The sequence below is a fragment of the Phoxinus phoxinus genome, assembly GCF_949152265.1.
Source record: "Phoxinus phoxinus genome assembly, chromosome: 19".
Lineage (NCBI taxonomy): Eukaryota > Metazoa > Chordata > Actinopteri > Cypriniformes > Leuciscidae > Phoxinus > Phoxinus phoxinus.
Genome location: NC_136894.1, coordinates 9,079,314 through 9,100,082, shown reverse-complemented (window position 1 = coordinate 9,100,082; position 20,769 = coordinate 9,079,314). Strand labels below are relative to the sequence as shown.

The window sequence follows — 20,769 nt, the reverse complement described above, 5'->3', positions numbered from 1 at the left end:
TTTAGTTAGTTCCATGTGATGCATGTATGCATCTTGCTCATCCCTTGAAATTCCCACCAGTACACATCAGTTCAGCTCATAGACCCCACTGACTCACGTCCACCTCTGGTCCACCACAGTTTACAGCAGTCACTGCGAAATTCCCATTTTGTTCACCGCCTGCCGCTGTTTCTCTCATCCATAATTCAGCCACCCCTAGATCGACCCCTCTTTCACAGGAACACACTCTGCATGTTGTATAGCGTGCTAATGTCACTGCGTGTTGCGTGAGTGTGTGTGTGTGTGTGTGAGCTAGTAAGTGACAGTGGGTTAATGTATCGTCAGGACTGCTCTCTCCATATGTCAATATTTAACCAATGGCTTTCTCTCTCACTCCTTCGGCTTTTTACTCACTTTTTCTGCCTCTTTCTCATGTTCCAAACACAAGCGTGTAACTGAGCTGTCTAAGATTAAAGTTAGCATAAAATCAGAACTGATCCCTGGTATTACAGTGCATGATTCATCATTACAAAATGTAGTAACTTCCTTTGCCGCTATAATGATTTTCCTTTACAGTTGATGTCACCACCAAGCCCTATTATCATAATGGATAATGTTAACCGATATATCTGGATTCCTGTGCAAACTAAGGGTACATTTACACGACAATGATGTAAATGGGAATGTTTTTCCTTTGCATTGTTTTGCATACCGACTACACTAAAATGCTGTTGTCGTGTAAATGACGGTGTCATGTAAACGGCCCATAATGGACATGGTCTCACCCTCAGCCCATGGACCACTCACAACAGGGTTGGACAAAATTCTGAATTTAAGACGCACTGGTTGTAGTTTATAGGTTTTATAGGGTTGAACTCAAATTACAACTGCACTGTACAGTAAACAAATCAACATAATGAGAAATTGTTCAATTGAACTTCAAGCTTCAAGTCAGAAGTCAACTACACATCACTTCTGCTTCAGGAACTATAGATCCTGAAGATACATCAGTGTTTCCTCTCTAATGACTTAGACCCATTGATTTGAAAACTGTTGGAATGGCAAGGTTCCAGGTTAGCCTCATTGCCATGGCGTTTTGGAAGACATTACCCGTCCATCTGAAGAGCACCTCAGAGTCTCAAAGGAGAGGAAAGTACCAAAGGGAGTTTTATAGTCTGTAGCTCTTGGGTTTCTCTCTGTGATTCCCGCCTTGTGTTGTGGAATGTGGCGTGATAAGTGTTAGATGAGTTACCTTTGATCTGTTGGGTTATGCATAATTCAGATGTTGTCGCTTGCTTGCTCTATCTGGCTCTGTGACGGAGAGGGGGCAAGATTTCTCCCTGACTCGGCATGTTCTCATGGATTTTCCAACCACTAATTAACGCTAAATTTTCTGAAGATCGCATTAGGCATACAAAGATTAGCATTAATCGTTCTTTATCAAACATGTTGATTAAATGGGGTGGTTAATAGCATGATAATAGCACTCTTCATGTCGAATCTGAGGACTATTTATTGTATTTGCATCAGAGCCATGTGTCAAATTCACGGCATGCAAAAAGCACCGAATAACTGAATGTATGTTCCACGACAAAGCGTGCAGATCTACGCCACATGGAATGCTGAGAATGATAGGGATGTGAAATGCTAATGTGAAACAGCATGCCACACTGAGGTTTACACTACACTGTCATCTGATAAATATCCGCTGGAGAATTCCCGGCTTTGTCTGTGCCTGCCTGCCCGTGTCACACCAGTGACTGAATAACTCGTGTAGATTCAGTTGTAGTAAGCAGTGATTCCCAACCATTGATTTTGCTTTGTTAATTATGACAAAAAATAGTTTAAAAACACACACACACACACACACACACACACACACACACACACACACACACACACACACACACACACACTAAGGAATGTTACATATTGATATTGAATGATTTCGGATCATGTGACACTGAAGACTGGAGTAATGGCTGCTGAACATTAAATGATTAAACAGGAATAAATTACATTTGAACATATATTAAAATAGAAAACAGTTGCTTTAACACAATATTATATTATATATTTCTCATAACACATCATTAAGTCATCGCAACCAATGCAAATACCTGTTGAAAGCTCTAGCACAGGTAAAGACTAAAAGTTTAGGAGTTATTTGTAAACAGTAATGTGATAAATAATGACAGAACTGGTTTATTATGTGTTTTATCTGAGATCCTAACAGAAAGTGCTATTGTTTGCTCCTCAGACACACATGACTGATTTCCACAGGCATCTTGCAGTGATTAGGCTACTGAATTTGTGGTATATTTTAAAGAGGAACTATTATGCTTTATTTTACATTTTCAACTTTCTTTAGTGTAATGTTGCTGTTTGCGCATGAAAAAGGTCTGCAAAGTTACAAAGTCCACTCCAAAGGGAGTTATTCTATATCTGGAAGCACTGTTTTTGACTCCCTGAAACACCTTGATTGTAGTCTTGAGTTTTCTTCCTGGAATGCACACATCACAATATTCCTAATTTAAATAATATAATAAGGCATATGCAAAAAAAAAAAAAAAAAAAATTGTGAGGGGCTTTTGTTTTTTACGCCATGGTTGAGTTAGCATTAGTAGTGTGTTGAAAAGTCGCCTAATATTTCTGCTGCTAGAAGTGGTTGACCAATCACAACACACTGGTCCAGCTGACCAATCAGAGCACATTACGCTTTTCAACAGGAGGGGCTTCATAGAGACAGAAAAAAAAAACAGACAGACTGGGAAGTGAGGTGCTGCAACAATGAAAATATGTAAAAAAAATATTTTGGGGGGGAAAATTCAAGCACGGAAACCTATTCTTGTAGACCCCCACAACAAAATCAACACTATGTAAAAGGACATAATATGGCCTCTTTAAAAAAAACAAAATCCTTTGGAAACATATACATAAATACATAATACAAAAATGTATATAAAACATATAGGTATAAGAAAGGAAAACCCCCAAATTAAGACTTTAAACAGCTGATTCTGCAGAAGTTCTCTTCTCCTTCACTTCTAAACGGTACACTCTAAAAAATGTTTCAACCCAATTTTGGGTCAAATATGGACAAACCCAGCCATTGGGTTACATTTAAAAATTACATATTTAACCTAACGTTTGGGTTTGTCCATATTTGACCCAAAATTGTGTTGAAACAACCCAGCATTTTTTAGAGTGTAGGCCTACATCCCTCTTTCCAATTTTTGTCCTTTCAAATGTCAGTCAAAAATTCAGTTAATAACAGATTCTATATTTGTCAAACTGCACGATAACAACTGCATGAGTAGACCATGATATGACATGAATATGAACTTATAAAAATGTATTACAAACATAAACATGTCATAATACAGTGTCAATATAGTTATAAACACACAACTAAATCCACGCATTAACATGAGCTAATACACTGAAAAGCTGTTTTTTTAGTATGATTTAAATTATAGTTGTTTAAATAGGCGGACCAAACATTTATACTAAAGATCAGAGGAGAGAGTGTTCTGGCTGTAGATGTAAGATTATTGCTCAAGATAAATCCCTTAGCACTCTTTATTTGTTGAGTTCACTTAAGTGTAAAATAAATTCAGAGAAGAGTGTGCAATAGCAAACACCCACACATGCATTTGTTCTCATGTCTACAGCTACAAGTACAGAGATCATCCACACAGACGTTCTCTGAAGTCCAGCACAGATTGAAGCATCATGCGCAGAACTGCGGAAAATGCAGAAGAGGTTTGATTTAGTGATGCATTATACACTATCACAACAAGACAATCTCACATTCAATAAATTATTATTACAGTGGAAACTCATAAGGAGCTCGGAGAGAGTGAGGGCTGATAAGGGAACATTTTCCCTGTCAAGTTTGTACAACAGATGAATCTAATTTAGAGAGAACTGTGTGGGCAGTTTCTATTTGCTAAAAGCTCAAGCGGAACGTCTTCTAATATAAAGTTCTCTCAACATACAGCAGAAAAAAATTCTGATTTATTTTCAGCCAAGTATTGCAGGGACTATCAGAAAAAACACATCAATCACTGTTTTTATTCTATATTATTATGTGTAATAACTGATGTTTGCTAAGCAAGCGTTGTTTGACAAAGAATGAGAAGTTGCTATTTGCATACTTTGGTTTAGTAAAAAAAAAAACTTAGTATTGAACTTGGTATTAAAGTAACTTATTCTGTAACGTTTTAGTTAAAGACATGTTTATGTTAATGTGTGCCATTACTTTTGGGTCAATATTGTTTTGTCCAAAATTAATTGAATAAAAAACTGCATTGAATACACCTTTATTTACGAATTAATATTTATTGTGATGTTTTTTGGGGAAGATTTTAAAATAAAGTGATACAACTGATATCTTAACAAAGAAAAAAAGTGTTATTAAAAATATTATATTATTGAAAATAAATAATTTGGTATAATCTCTTATTATTATTTCTTAGAAAATATTCATATTTAAATACTTGAAAAAAGGAATGTGGTGCAACTCCCCGAAAACCTAATATTTATGAAGTAATAGTGCATGTTTTTTTAACCTTAATATATTTTTTTTAATAAAAGAAATTAAGATGCGTCCACTCTCATGTATTAAAGATTTAAGGCAAATACGTATAAATTGTCAAAACCATTGAAAACCAGCATGAATACAAAGAGTACATTTCTACAAAATAGATTATTCCTTTTCTTTGTTAAAAACACTTTTATTTCTCATTGACCCACCCCTCACATTTCACAATATATATTTTAAATGCTTTTGGGAAATCACTCATCTTATAGACCTTGCATGACAATAAACCTCTTTCTGTGACCAGTAGAGGGCAGGCGTCTTGATGAAACCCATTCAGAAACAACCCTCTTCCATTTCCCATAATCTGCACACATTCTTCCTCAGACAACCCAAACTCGATTCAACTTCAAGACATCTGTGATAATAGAGCAGAATTATGGGAATCAACACGTCCTTCCATCATAGTGAATACAACTTGACAAGATGCCTACCGAGCGTGACTGTGCTTGCAGGCGGAGTGAAGACTGGCATAAAGTGTGTGGCTGATATACAGATGAACATCTGACATGCCAGGGGAAGAAGGAGGAGTGCTGTGCATGCTGTGGATCTGACAGGCAGATAGTCTCAGTGCTTGGGTGTGGTGCGAAAACAGGTACAGACAACTCAGTCTGTCGGTATTTAGAGAAAGTGAAATGCTAAAATGCTGCCGCGGCATCCCTCATTTTCATATTGAATAATGCTGCATGTGTTTTTGTATGATTGTGTGCTCTAGCATGTGGATGTGTGTTGGAGAAGCAGTGGCTGATCATTAGGGCACTAAGTGTAAACAGCAGCAGGCCCACAGGGAAAGGCCTAAACGTACCCTCCTCACAGAAGATCAATAGCCCATCCACAGTGGCTTTGCCACTCACTCATGCACACATACACATTCACACTCACTCACTCTTATCCTTTGCAACAGTATTTGGCCCTGTCATTTGGCCCCAAATGGCACTCCTCATGCACTTATGGTCTTGTGAACTTGTAGGCCACCACGTGCACGTGTTTGTTAACTCCACAAGACCGTGTCCCGTTTGTCATTTTAGGTTTCAGAAAGGTGCTCCCAAGCTGGTCTAAAGTTAATGGTGCAATATTTAAATTTTTATTTAAAGAGCGTGTTAATTGCTCATTTAGGCAGGTCCACAACGCGTGTACCGTACACTTTGTCCCGTAGATGGTCTGCTCGCACGCTTTAACCTTGTGCACGAGCAAATCCGTTTCCTCGATAGAGAAGCGTTCAGTTTTTCGGTTTGCAAATTCTGCCATGTAAATAGTGAATCCGCCATGGCGCGAGCGCAAGTGGCTTTTAAAGGGAATGGGAGATGAGACTAAGATTGATTGACTAATAAGATTGGTTTATTGTACGTTATGCCCAAAACACACCCATTACTCATTAAGAGAATAGAGAAAAACCTTTTAGACCATACGTCGGGCGCGCCGACCATTTTTTCCGTCGTTAAACTAGTAAAAGTGGATTCGGACACGCCCTAAGTGCGCTTGCGCCGTGCGCTTTAGACCATGCGCTTAGATCGTTAAAATAGGGCCCAAAGTGCTATTACGTCACAAAAGTGCGAACTCGGAGGAAGATCGCGAAGGCTTAGGGGTTCATTTGGGACAGGGCCTTTGAGATCCATCACCAGCATTTTACCATCAGTTTTCCTCCACTTAGATTTATTTTCTCATAAAATAAAGATGTCATTATTTACTTATTAATAAATGTGAAGAGGGGCTGTCAAAATGCACTTCATATGACTCGTGCAGACTATATTCCAAGTATTCTGAAGGATATTTGTGTTCACTGTAAGTTTAAGTTGTTATTCACTTCTCTGTAGCTCATTAGACACAACATCTGTAATGTTTGGTGACGAGATGCAAAATATAATTTTGTGATATTGCACCATTTATTCAGTCCATTTTAGTGCTTCAGTAGAGACGATTATCAGTAAATAACCACTTAAGCTTAAGTCTGTACCTCTCACAAACTTATTATTGTACTATTGTAATACTGCTTTTTTGTCATTTTGGGAATCGATAAACCCAGTTTACTTTCATTATACTGAAAAGAGCAGTCATCATATTCTTCAGAAATGTACCTTTTGTGTTTCACAGAAGAAAGAAAATCATATTGTTGTTACATATGTCTGAGTTATCTCTCCCACTCTTTTTGATACTAAGCACTGTTGTAAAGATCTAGTTGTTCTGGCAATGGTTTCAAATGTTGTATTTATAGGTTTTGAACATACAAAACGTATGATCAAATGCTGCGCTGAAACTCTTAAATAATAGTGCAGTTATGCTGATGTATTCAAGGGTGGTGGATGGTTATGTTATAGTCTCCATAGAAACAGGCGCAAACTCTTCTGGAAAGTCCCTTCCCAAACACTGACCACAATGTGTCTGTGTGTGTGAGTGCATGCGTTTAACACTTAGTCTAATTCTATTCACCTCCATAATGGGGTTTAAACCGCAAGAGTAAATTTTAAAAGAAAATATTATAGACTGTTACTTAAACGGGTCTTAACACAATTAACAATATGCATATCACGAAAATTGTGTTTTCTGGTTGAAACAGTATTTTCTACTTAAGCAGAAAAGAAAAATCGTTTAATATGGCTATTTACACGAGTGTACACAGGCTCGGCCATTTCAACTTATTATGCAAGGCTTCCAGTTTCAGCTGCTTCCAGTTATTTTTGCTCTTATAGTCTCTTGATGTTGTAAACTGGTATTTGTTATCATATTATTTTTATTTATTATCATAATCAAAACACACTGGTTTGTGGCGAAAATAGTTTTATCGTTTACTGCACTTCATTATTCTTCGCAAATCATGCAGATCATTTAGTTATACAAGGTCACAGGTAACTGACATGCTGCTATTTGTTATATTTTTGTTTTATTGCTTTCATTAAAAAGTAATATAGCCTAATGAAGAAATTAAAATCGAGAAACTTACATTTCAGACTAAAATCGTCCATTTTGTACATTTCTTCTAAGAACTATCGCTGGCAAAGTTCCAAAAGAAGCCACACAGTCAAGCTTAGTTTGCCTATTAAAGTACAGGCTAAAAGCCGGTCTGGATCACTTTAAATGAGTGGAGCGGAGTGACAGATTCATGGCTCATAGCGTTCTGTAATCACTCGCCTTCAGCTCCAATCCGTTTCAATTTCCAGTTCCCTGTTCTGAGCGAATTGAACATTTAGTGCAACTTCCCAGTGTTGTTGTACTAAATAGTTGAACACCGCTCTGTCATTTAAATTAGAGAAACTAAAAAGCCTATTTTTATTTTTTTTCTAAAATACGATTTGCTTACGGAGCCACAAACGTCATTATGTTTTTCTCATACTTTATAATGGAACAACCTCCACCCCTTCTTTAACTGGGCCTGCCAACTGCTCCATATTTGGATTACACATTCACACACTCTTACGCACGCCTCCACACACTCACTCCCTCCGTCAAACACACACACTCACTCACTCACTGGAGGTGGGGGCACAGAGCGATAGAGCTATTAGCTCGGGCTGCAGCAGACATCATTGTACGAGCGGAGGGGAGACGATTCCACCGGTAGTGCGCGAGAACGCACGGAGCCCTGGCAACACGGAGGACCTCGCGCTTCCCTGCCCGTTAGACCGTACAGTAAGTCCGTGCATTTATGTTACCAGCTCAAAACTGTCTTTTGGGTTTGCTTTGAAAAAATGGCTGGGAACTATGAGACGCAGGGGGAACAGAGTGTGACGTTTATTTAAAAACCATTGTAAATATTTACTGTGACATTTGCACTAATTATTATGTCGTCCTGTCTGCGATCGACTGGGCGAGACGTACAAGATGTGCTGTTTGTCATCTCGATTAAAAATTATATAACTACTTTGAAGTAGCGCACGGGAAGCGGGGCGGTTACTTGCGAGCTGTAAGCCCGAGCAGGGAGCGCTCTCGCCGGGGCTGGAGTAACTGCGCCACCCCGCCTTCTTCCATCGCTCCTGCTAGATTTATAAACATCAAGTTATCGGTGGATTAATGATCAGTCAGCTGTACTTTTTTAAAGACACTGTCACTCACGTATCCGTGCGCACTTCTGCTGAGTCAACACTGTTGCTGGAAGGCTTTTGATGTGAAAACACAATCGCGGAAGTTTTAGTGAGAGTTGCAATTTCAACCCTTGTGCACTGTTTAATCCTCGGCTACGCGGTTTATGCAAGTGTCTTTTTAATTGATAATAGCCCTTAATAGTAGGCGACAACATTTGTCTCCGTTTCACTGTCACTTTTTTTAAAAAAATATAGCCTAAACTGGCTGTGTTTTAATACCCAGTACGCGTCGTTTTCGGGCATCCATAATGAACGATTCCTAAAACGCAGTGTGATTTGTTTGGCGCGTTCTGAATTGACTCCAATACTGCTGTCTAGGTAGGCAGCCTTACTAGGTTTGGAGACGCAGCCATTGAGTGTATCCCGTCGTGATGTCACTCGGTTCATCCCGGCTGGTTATATAATGAGCTGTTGCTGTGTATATTTCATGTGTTGGCAGGGCTGTTGGGGCGCTAGATGCATTGTGACCGAAATGCATTGCCGGGTTTTGTTGCTTTACTAAATAAACGGCGCAATTTAGCGCTGATTATGTAAACAGTTGGTTTAGACAGCCTTAAGTAGGTCTTTCGTCAGGGCCAGTATCATGATGTCACATACTAATATACTGTACTGTGTGTTCTGTTTATTAATATAGGCTACTATGCGACATGCCTTGAGTTTGTGCATTTTACAAACAGCTCCATACTGTAGCCTACACTGTACCAAACTGTGCAAATAAATAGTCATGACAGTTATATTACACTTTATACTGCAGGATACTATGCCATACTATACTTTTTATCACATTGTTTTGACTTTTGAGTTGAGCTGGTTGTGGCTCATAGGTTTATGGCACATGGGACAGTTGCTTATATACTTTGTTGCACTACTGTGTATTCTAAACTATAGTTCAACTTTTATTTATTTAAAAATAACACATTTAATAGCAACGTTGTTGCCTAAAGTGTTTCAGTTATAACTAAAAACAATAAAACATACATATTTAAAAACATTTACCGAGCCTAGCAAATGAAGGGATGACTACACACTCTTAGACACACCCCTCACACAACTTTATAGTGAGATCAGTGTAGAGAGAAAGAAAACTAAATAAAAATAAGTTATTACTATACTGGAATGTATACCGGACGGTAAATGTCATTTTTATTTATTTAGTTTTTAATTTATTAATTTCATTTGTAGATTATTGTGCACAGGCTTACAGCAGTTAATGCACATACTATACTATACTATACTATACTATACTATACTATACTATACTATACTATACTATACCATGATGCAATGTGTACTTGTGTTGCTTTTGAATGGACTTAATTATGCAATGGTTCATTGTTGATAGGACAAATGCAGCATATTCTAATCTTTTCAATTCTGTTCTATGCAATGTATATACAGTAGCTTACATTTTTGGATTTACAGCTTATAGAACATTTGCAGCTAAAGTGAAGCAAAAAAATTCCATGTGGAAACATTGTTACTTCCAAAGGGCTGTTTAAATAGAAAGAAAACATCTTCCTTTTGATTCAGTTTTTTTGAAGAGATTTAATTCCCCTTTAGAATTTGCATGCCATAAACAGGCAAAGAAAGAAGACAGCCGCAGTGAGAAATGAAATTCACCGAGCGAAAAAATTCTCGCGGTGATTGTTGAAAGACCAGCGTGTTCAAATAAATAAGGCGGGTTGTTTGCAAGGTCACCGTGCTGCAGTTTCACCGTGTTCTGCAGAGTATTGCCGCCACATGCTTGGTTTATTATTAGTGTACATTTCCATGGCTCTTGGATGATTAAGAAATCCTAGCGCTTTTAATGAAAATCCTATTGTTTCGGAGAGCGAGCGGATTAGTGTTTCCCCTTTTTTTGTGTGGTTGTAATACATTTCAAACGGTACGGGCTGCCCTTTGCAACCTGGGGACTAAGCTGTCTGCTCTGATTATGCAGTGAATGCTTTTTTTTTTTTACAGAGGGATTTGTGCGGTGGTGAATTGCTCATTGCTATACCTCGGTAAGCAAATCTCTTTTTGATGGCCCCAGTACCACTTACTTTTAAATGCTAATGAGCAGTAATTAAGACCCGGTGTATGGCCTAATCACAATTGCACTAGTGCGTCTGCTCATTTGTTCGTTTTTACACACACACACCTGCCACTTATGAAGTGCCCATTCTTTTTTCTCCTTAGTAGCTGTCAATGGAGTTGAGTTTGATGAACCCAACTGAGCTTGTGACAGATGCATGCAAGGTTAACTTGTCACACTCGAGTGCCAGTGAACTATGGAGGGACACACCTCCACCTGCAGACACCTTACATAATTCCACTGTGATTGACAGGGACAGATTTAGCCAAATGGTGAGTAGAGCCAACTGGACAATACATTTTTTTTTTACACATCGGAGGGGTGGAGCCTAAGTGAACCTGGTTTCACCCTTTGCTGGAAAATTAGTCTCAAGTTATAGACCTATCCAGGCAAGCTTTTAAAGTACACTCCCTCACAGGTATGCATGCATGAACTCAAGACTTGGGTGGCATTGTTCTGCAGCATAAAAGGGAAATTAATGGTACGCCAAGTTTTCTCTGAGCTCTAACCTTCTTGCCTATCGCTGCTTTTCTGTGATTGAAATCTGAGGAAGGACAGTCCACGGTCTTTCCACTTAAATCTAATACTTCATGGAGTCTGGTATCGAAATCTGGCTTATTTGATCACAAATTGGCCATCTGTTGCTGTACACTTGGTAGCATGTTCCATATATACTTTTGAGTTTACACGTGATGTTTGTGCAGAATGCTTTGAATTATTTCAAAGGGATAGTTCACTATCTTTATTCTACAGAGACCCAAAAATGACATTTATAATAATAATAATAATTCGTTACATTAATTTTGTGCTTTTCTTAGCACTAAAAGTGCTGGTGGATTAAAGGGGGCAATCTCCTCAACCACCACCAATGTGCAGCATCCACCTGGATGATGCGACGGCAGCCATATTGCACCAGAACGCCCACCACAACCAGCTTACTGGTGGAGAGGAGACAGAGTAATGAAGCCAATGGGGATGATTTAGGAGGCCAATGGGTAAATTTTGGCAGGTTGCCGGGGTTAAACCCCTACTCTTTTTTTTTTTTTTTTTTTGAAGGACATTCAAGTTAGAATCTCGGTTTAACGTCTCAAGGACGAGACATCTAAATAATGTTCCAGCTTTTCATACAATGAAAGTCAATGGGGTCCAACAGTTTCAAGCTAAAATGAGTCCCGTGGTTTAATTTAAGTTTAAGTCTTTCTATTTTGTACATTTTCAACCTATGCTCATTGGACATAAGTAAACACCAACAACTTTATATTCGTTCACACAAATCATGATTATTGATTAATAAATAATAATTTTCACATGGTTCCTTGCACAATGTAATGTAATAATGATATTACATTATTAACATCAAACCTCAGTGGTGCTTGATGACAAGCATGACAAGCAACTTGATAACAAGCATGAAGCTTTGAGGTATGATGTTACTGGCATGTCATCATATTGTAAGAGAGGGACAGTGTTTATATATACAAAATTATTGGAGAAGTCTTGTATACATCACCAGAGAAAAGTCTGTAATTTCACCCAAAGATCCTTTTATGACATTTTGATTAAAAATGATTTAAAAAATGCAACATGCATGGGCAAGTTGTTCACAATAAGATCAAAAACGTGAATTTTCCTTTCATGTTAACTTTAAAATCCTTGTTTTAGCGCAGTGGTTGATTGACAGGTGAGTAGGCGGTCCTTCACTGCTTCCCTGGACGCCTCAAAATGGATTAGAGTTTACACTACGAATGCCATGTGTGAGTCGCATGTGTTTTCGACTACCTCTGAAGGTGATGTGAGAGATTTGATCACAAAACATTTTGGACCCCATTTACACCTGTATTTATCTCTGTAGGCTTGTGATTAGATGCTAGTACCCTGTGTAAACGGAGTCTACAGGAGTTCAATGTCCTTTCACAGTGTCAAAGTCTCACAGCAGGGAGAGAGTGTGAGGTGGGGAGAAGGAGGCGAGGAATGGGATCGATTGAGCAATTCTGTTTCCAGACCTTTATAGCCCTTTTCTTTCATCTCTCGGCTCTATTCATTTGCTCTCCCTCCATGGGCGCAGTACACATCCCCAACCTGCTTTTGTACTGCAGCGCTCAAGAGCTTTTTTTGATATCGAGATGAAAAACATTCCTTTCTCCAATGAGTGGATGTCAGCGTGCGGGCTGCTCGTCTTCCTCTAGACTCCCCGTGATGGCTTTATGTATAGCCTGAATTGAAGCTTTTTCTTTTTCAGCTGAACAATGGGATAAACGTGAACGTGCTTGAAACTGTTCATTGTTCAGTGGATGTTATGTTATTAAAAAAAATAAGTATTTAGGTCCTCTTATTCTTTTTGTCAAAGTGTGGCGCTTCAGGTTCATCAATTAATCTTTTCATCCATCTAAGCATAGTTAAAAATAAAGCACTTGCATGAATAAATCACATGCAAGCCTTCAGAATTCATATCCAGGCTCTACTGCTTGGAGATTAACTTATGTGTATGTGGTTTCTGGATGGCCACGAGTCATTTTTAAGTCTGTAAAGTCCCATTTAATAGACTTGTGTGGCCTTAACAAGTCAAAAATATTGTGATTTTGAGTTAAAAGCACATGAATGATCAAGGCAAGCGAAGTGATACCTGGGTTGTTAAACATCAAAGTTGGTGGAAGGCAACGCTGCAGTATAGATTCAAGTAGAGCTGCATGATATTGGATTTTTTTTTGTTTTTTTTTTAAATGTTGATTTACTCTTCATAAGATGATTTCCCCACTGTTATTCCCACTGTTTTTTTTACCCATTCATAATGACTATAAAATATGATTTTTATTAAATAAAAATATTAAACAAAATCTACTGTAATAATACTATTGTGATATAACATACAAAATTATATAAAAAAAGGTATTTCATAATACACTCTCTAACTAATATTTACATCCTAATTTCAGCATCACCATCAAACCACCATCAAGCTTTAATTTTGGTGGTTGCCCCAGCAAACAAAATACACCGATGGTTTCAGAGTGTGGCATTATGTCAACTTCACACGTGCACAGCTCATGATACGGAGTCAGTGTGGCTCGATTCACAGTAAATGAATCAAGTCACTCGGAGATGCTGAAACACCATCAATCGAAGCCTTCGCGGTTTGATAATCACATTAAGCTATATTGCAATATTGATTTTGTTTCAATATATCATGCAGCTCTAGATTGAAGTGAATGATTTTGCTGTTTCTAGTGCTGTGTATCAGTAAAATTAATGTATTTTGTATGACAAGGTTCTGGTCAACAAATAGAAAGCTTAGGATTCACACACATTGTGGTTGTTTTATGTAAATGAATCTATTATTTTTTATTAACCATGCATAACTAAACAAAAGGCTGCGTGAAAGTGATGCAGGGTATATTCACTAATGTTTATCCACTTGTACAAGCTTATCAGGTCTCTTTAGTTGTTTGGTTTTATCTACTTCTGTATTTTGTTTCCAACTTAAATTCTGTGACCGGCTGCCTAGTTTGGAAGTAGCAGCTTACCAGGTGCATGTGAAGGCACTTCGAGGCAGCATCAGCTGATCTGAGACATTGTAGTGAAGATGGGCTCCGAAGGAATCGATAGTTGAAGTTCTGAATGGCAGAGCGTGAGTGCAGCGGCTCCATGTCAGTGCTGGGATCGATGACCCCTCTATGGACCGGTATTCTCCTCTGGTGTGAATATCTGTATGCTTGGTGCTCCCTCTGGGCATATCCAGACAGTAGAGCCACTATTGATGCCACTCTTTCACCATGAAAGCAACAAAGAACAGCAAAGCTTCACGCTCATGTGCAGCTGGTTTAGAACACGATGAAAATCCTCTTTAAGCTTGTCATGGAAAAGGCCTGTTTGCAAAATCCTTAAGCAGAACCCTCTTTTTGAGCCTCCTTAAAGGGATAGGCCTAGTCCAAAATAAAAATTCAGCCCTCACTTATTCATCTTTATAGTTCCTCGTATGACTTTCTTTCTTCAGTGGAACAGAAAAGTAGATGTTTAGCAGAAAATTAATGCTAATCTTTGAATAGGGATCACAAAAGTATCACACAGCCGAGATTTGCTCTATCTCATGTAAAGCAATATGTACTATAGCAAATCTTGGCTGTGTGAAGATATATCATATTAAGATATCATAAACGTTAACATTTTGATTTTCTATAAAGCTGCTTTGAAACAATATTGTGAAAATCTATACATTTTATTTGACTTGACAAAGAGCTGGCAAGTAAAAAAAAAAGGGACCATAAAAGCATCATAAATAACTCTTCCACTGTTTTGTAAGTCATCTGAAGCTTTCTTTACAGTAGAAGTCACCATTTACGTTCATTGAGTAGAGGAAAAAAGCAGCTTTAGCATCATGCTCAAAATATCGTTTTGTGTTTCGTTGAAGTCATACTGGTTTGGAAAGACACAAAGGTGAATAAGTGAAAAACAAATACATTTTGAATATGTCAATGAGGAAACTTTCATTTATGGGTGAACTATCTCGTTGATGTTTCTCAGTTGTCTGTCATGAACTGCAGTTCATCATTGTGAAAGAGGATGATAGTTCTTAGTATAACAGGAAAACGAGTCTAAAAGCCTCATTCTCAACATATATTGCAATAGAATTATACATCAGTCTGTTATTGAGGTTCTGCACAAAGCTAGACCTCTGTGCAGTGTTAGTGTACATTCATGTCTCTCAACCTTTTTATCCCAGCAGTTGGCCTTCATTAATTTTTAATGGCATTCACTATGTAGTTTGGAACTAGAATTGCCTTATTTGTAATGAGGAACTTGGTAGGGAAAAATTGCCTACCTATTTTTAGGCTCCATACCGTCAGTCTCATGTTTCATGTCACTAGTAATTATTTTAGTATGAAAATGACTAAATAATAGAGCATTATATGGCTGAATATCTCATCTCTGCATCTTTCCATCTGATATGTATTACATTTTGAAGCAGCAATAAATTTAGCTTGTTTTGAACTGTTTTGCATATAGTTCATAAACAAAGGGCAGCTGGAATCATTTGACCAGCATGTTATGAGCCCTGAGGCAGAGAACACACAAATAAAGACCAATTTTCCTGAAGCTGAGATGCCATTCTTCCTGATGCAACTAGGCAGATAAATAGGACCACCAATGTTCTTCAACCGCAACGCATACTTCTGTCTGCCCTCACATGTCATGCAGTACAGGGCGGGATTACAAATTGAGTGACAGCTTGATTGTCAGAAGAGAAAGTGAAGGAGATGAGGTTGGGATTCCATAAAGAATGAATTCACGAAAATCTTCTTAAGAAAGAAGTCAATGCATTTCTTAGGAAAAATATGAAGAAATTCACATGAATGTTCCTAGGTGCAGTTCTTGAAACGTTCTCAGCACACTGAGTTATGACCAACGCATACTGTATGTTTATTCATTGCTTTTAACTTTTTTTTTTTTAAATGTTTAAATGACTTAAACATCCAAGTTGATTGTACTTAAAAATATAATTCGGCAACTTTTTTTTTTTTACAGTACATGATATCAAAAGAGACAATTCTTATATTTTTTTAATGGAATATTGCAATATTTATTATGAATGATTATTCCGTGCTCATCATAATTTTTTTTAATTCATGTGCTCTCGTAATCTTTAATCAATATAAGTCCTCCAACTTGCAACGACATCTCTTCTCTGATGATGCGTTTACCGGCGCAATGACGGGGCAACAGGCCACTCCCACAACCATCCAATCAGTTCCTGATGGACAAAATCAAGTCTCACCCACATTTTTCCTGTTCGAGAAGCCATTTCACTCAGATATACATCACAATAGGGAAGAAAAAAGACTATCGCAACTGTCACAAAGGATTGGTGGGAATATACCGGAAGATGTCTCCACCTTACCAGGTGAGAGGGATGTAGTGGGACCTGCCAAGCATCATGGGTCTCACAGCGGGTATCAGGATTGAATGCTTCCAGCACAAAGGAGGATATGCACCCAGAGAGGAATTCAATAACAGGAAAACTGCATGGATACAAACAATCCGTGGAATACCGAAATCCACCCTTACCACTGTTATGTTTGGCATGATAGTCTTTCCTTAATATGCATGCTGTATTATTCAGGTGACGTGAAGTCCCTAGCAACTACTCACCTTGGTGAATTTTGTGGAAAGAATGCAGCGTTTTTGGGCAGGGTGCACGGACTTCACTACAAGCTGTACTTAGTGTAGTTACAGTACATTGAAGGAATTTCCTGAAGTTAACGTTCGCCTTGAATAGACAGAGTGTGGTTTTGACAAAGGGGAGACGCACCAGAGAAAAACCAGGCTGACGCAAAGCAAAATACGGCATGCTGAGATAAAACAAGCAAACGGCCATCCCAGTTCCGTCCCATTTCCTCGCTTAAGTGATGTCATTGGAGTGGTGGAGACACGCCAACTTTGGAGGGAGAGACGCTCCCCTTTTTAAAATCCCGTAAAGTCTTTCCAGAGAGACTCTCAGAGGAGTCAGCCAGACAAGCATTCCTCCCTCTCGCATCTCTACCGCTCTGTTTTTTCCCTTCTTTTTCCATCAATCCCTCCAACAATGTGTGTCTGAGTCAGCCAGAGATACTTAAAACATAAATTCTCAACGTGGGCACACTGAGAACAATTGAGTGTGTTCATTAACATTATACAGCTCTCAAATAATTTGGAGGAGATCACAGATCTCATAAGTCTTATTTAATGACTGTTAACTGTATCATAAAAGGATAATCTGTCTGTTTTCCATTGGCTAACATTTTATTGGTGATTTTTTTTTTTATATCAGTATAGGCATTATTACTATTGCTCATGCTTAAGGTTAGAGGCCTGATTATGAAGTAACTAAAGCTATCCTCAAATCATGTGGTTTATTGATCTGAGTGAGCAAAACAGGAAAACAATAGTGTTGCACTGATATTAAAATGATTTAATATCTTGTCTAAATAAATAAAAAAGTTATTTCTTAAATAAAATGGTTAAATGCTCTAAGTGAATTTAGGCTTTGCAACGTTAATGTTCTGAATGAAAAATGGATATTTATTTACTAAATCGTTGGTGTTTTTTGCCATTATAAATATTATGCTCTAATATTAAATATATATATATATATATATATATATATATATATATATATATATATATATAGGCTATATATATATATATATAATTTATTTTATAATATAAATCTTAATATATAATATTAAATGTCGCATATGCTAAAAATCAAATTTTCTGAAGTTTCAATTTAACTGTTATTAAATTATTTGTGTTTTTAAAGATTAATTTGTAAGCGTAAGATGATGGCAAAAGTAATCTAAATGTAAAATAGAGGAAATGAGCATGAACAATTTAATATCCAATTCTGGCCGATGAATATCCAATATGCATATGTGAATTAACATATCTCTAATCTCGACTGATATGGCTTACATCCCTAAAAATCACTAGGGACACACACACACACACACACACACACACACACACACACACACACACACACACAACCATAGAGACCAAAATATAATAGAAACTTGAGGGTGGGCTCTTTTGACAGTAAGCAACCAGCTAGCAATCATAACACCTTAGCAACTTTTGCAATTTTGCATACAAATTGTATGTTTATGAGAAAATGTACAAATCTACTGGCTTATGTCTAGTTAAAAAGCCTGTTAATGATAAATGTGAAGGTTCTTGCTAAATAGGCCGTCTCTTGCACAGAGTCAACAGCTGTCAACGTGCTGAAGCAGCTTTGGGATGGGGAGGTTTGCAGGTTGAATGAGCAGCAGACAGTGGACTGATGAGGCCTGACACAGATGAATGAGGTTAATCTGAAGGCCACCGTGTAAAGCGGTATCCCAGGTGTCAGCAGTGACTGAGAATATTTACCATAAGCTACTGCACAGGAAGTCCAGATATCTGTCTGTTTACTGTACTCCTCTTGTGATGGTTACCCAACCGAAACCGCCATTCTCAGAAACCACACGGAAAAGGGGTCACTGTGGTATACGGCATTAGGATGTTCTGCTGTCGATGAGTCTTGTTCCTGAAATGTGTGCTGTCTGTGACATAGATCCACGCTTGACTCTTAATGCAGGTTTAAAGAGGTCTGCTCGTCCCAGCATGCATTTTAAGGGCATCATAGAAATCAATAGTGAGCGTAGTAAATAAAGTCAATGGTTTAGCTGGAACGGTAAAATAGAATTTTCCCATAATTGAAAACAAAACACATCATTTCCACAACAAAAAGAATGATTGATCAGTTTTGAGGGCTTTTTGTTTGTGTCTGAAGGGTTGTTTTTTAGGGAGAGAGGTGTGGTATGCAAAATAGATACTACAGCCTTGGCACTGGTTCTGTTAAACATTTCATGTCACGTCCGGAATTGCTATTTATTTACCCTTCACAGTTGGAGGTGAGAAGGAGAGCAGGCGCAAGGGAAGGGCACAGGGCGGGTTCTCTTCTTCATCTGGCAGACAGATATCCATTTCATGAGAAAAGACCATCTAATAACAGAAAATATTTCCTAAATATCTGCAACTTCTTATCTCACAATTCCGAGTTTACATCTCGCAATTCTGAGAAAATAATTCAGAATTGCGTGATGTAAAGTCGCAATTGCGTGTTATAAAGTCAGAATTGCAAGATATAATTCTGACTTTTGTTTGTTTGTTTATATCTCGCAATTCTGACTTTATAACACGCAATTGCGACTTTACATCACGCAATTCTGAATTATTTTCTCAGAATTGTGAGATATAAACTCGTAATTGCGAGTTATAAAAAAAATCTGAACTGCGAGTTTATGTCATGCAATTCAGACTTTATAACACACAATTGCGACTTTATATCACGCAATTCTAAAGTCAGATAAAAAGTCAGATTTGTGAGATAAAAAGTTGGAATTACCTTTTTTTATTCTGTGGCGGAAACAAGCTTCCATAGGGGCATATTCAAAGCCTGCATGGAATCAGCACCAGGGTTATAATAGTTAGCTAGAACTAAAACCATAAAACAACTTTCATTACTTGGAATAAAATAAACTTATACTGAAATTAAATTATTATATAAATATAAGTCCTGGATCCACTTAATTAGGATAATGTAACATTACCAGCACTAGTGATGCACTGCATTTATTTTTTTTTCGTCATGAAACTGAAAAATAAAGTTTAATGTAATTAGCAAAATGCTCCTCTCTTTTTTCTTGCTAACTAATATGTTTATGGTCATTGAATGGCTTTCCTGGTGTAACGTGTGAAACATATTGTTTACAAGCTTTTTTTTTATGCAATTGAAACACTGATGGAACAATTACATGAGACATGATACACATCAGTTGTACTGTTTCTTTCAACATACCCAGCCCTTGCAACCACACAGCTGACATGTTAACCTGTTGTTGCTTATCTATATTGTTGCACCAGCCATGCATGCCATGGTAAATACTACTAAACCAAGCCGGTCTGGCAAGTTCCCACGTTCATCGCAATTGTGATTCAAGTAAAAGGTCTGTGTGTAATGCATAACAAGCTGCCAGAGACTAGCTTACAAGGCTTTCTAGTTGACGCTGACTGAGATGATGTGACCTTGAGTGTCCATGAACTTGATTTGAGAGGTGACTCTCAGAGGTCAGTGTTTGCTGTGGCCAGGGGTCATTGTTGAGAAGAAGGCCATCTCGCTGAGCGTGCTTGTGGTGTTCTGGAGATTACATCAGGAAAGGCATACCAGAAAGGGGCTGGGGGCTTCTTCTTTTTCCTGTTGGGGAAATGATTTGATTCATGTTGCCTGTGTTCTCAGCAACACATTCAAACTTACCTCAACGACGTTAGAGCACAAGCCAAGCTTTGGAGTTTTCTCACAGACAGAGAGACAGCGGGGTAAAATATGGGGTGTGTTGTGGAACACAGAATAGCACTGTATTTTTTGGGCTTTGAACAACTTCAGAGAGGAGGCAGTGTTTTTTTCTTAGCATTCTCTGACAGGAACCCACCCTTGGAGAAACATTATATGGTAGACTCGCAAT

At 38.0% G+C, this 20,769-nt stretch overlaps 1 protein-coding gene across 1 annotated transcript in view; it reads left to right on the top strand.

The window, feature by feature from the left end:
- Positions 1–7,969: 7,969 nt before the first annotated feature.
- The window catches only part of atxn1a (ataxin 1a), a 92,371-nt gene continuing 79,571 nt past the window's right edge, over positions 7,970–20,769 (top strand). The window contains exon 1 of the mRNA XM_079590357.1: positions 7,970–8,206. The gene's annotated coding sequence lies outside the window, so the exon portion shown is untranslated. The remainder of the gene's footprint in view (positions 8,207–20,769) is intronic.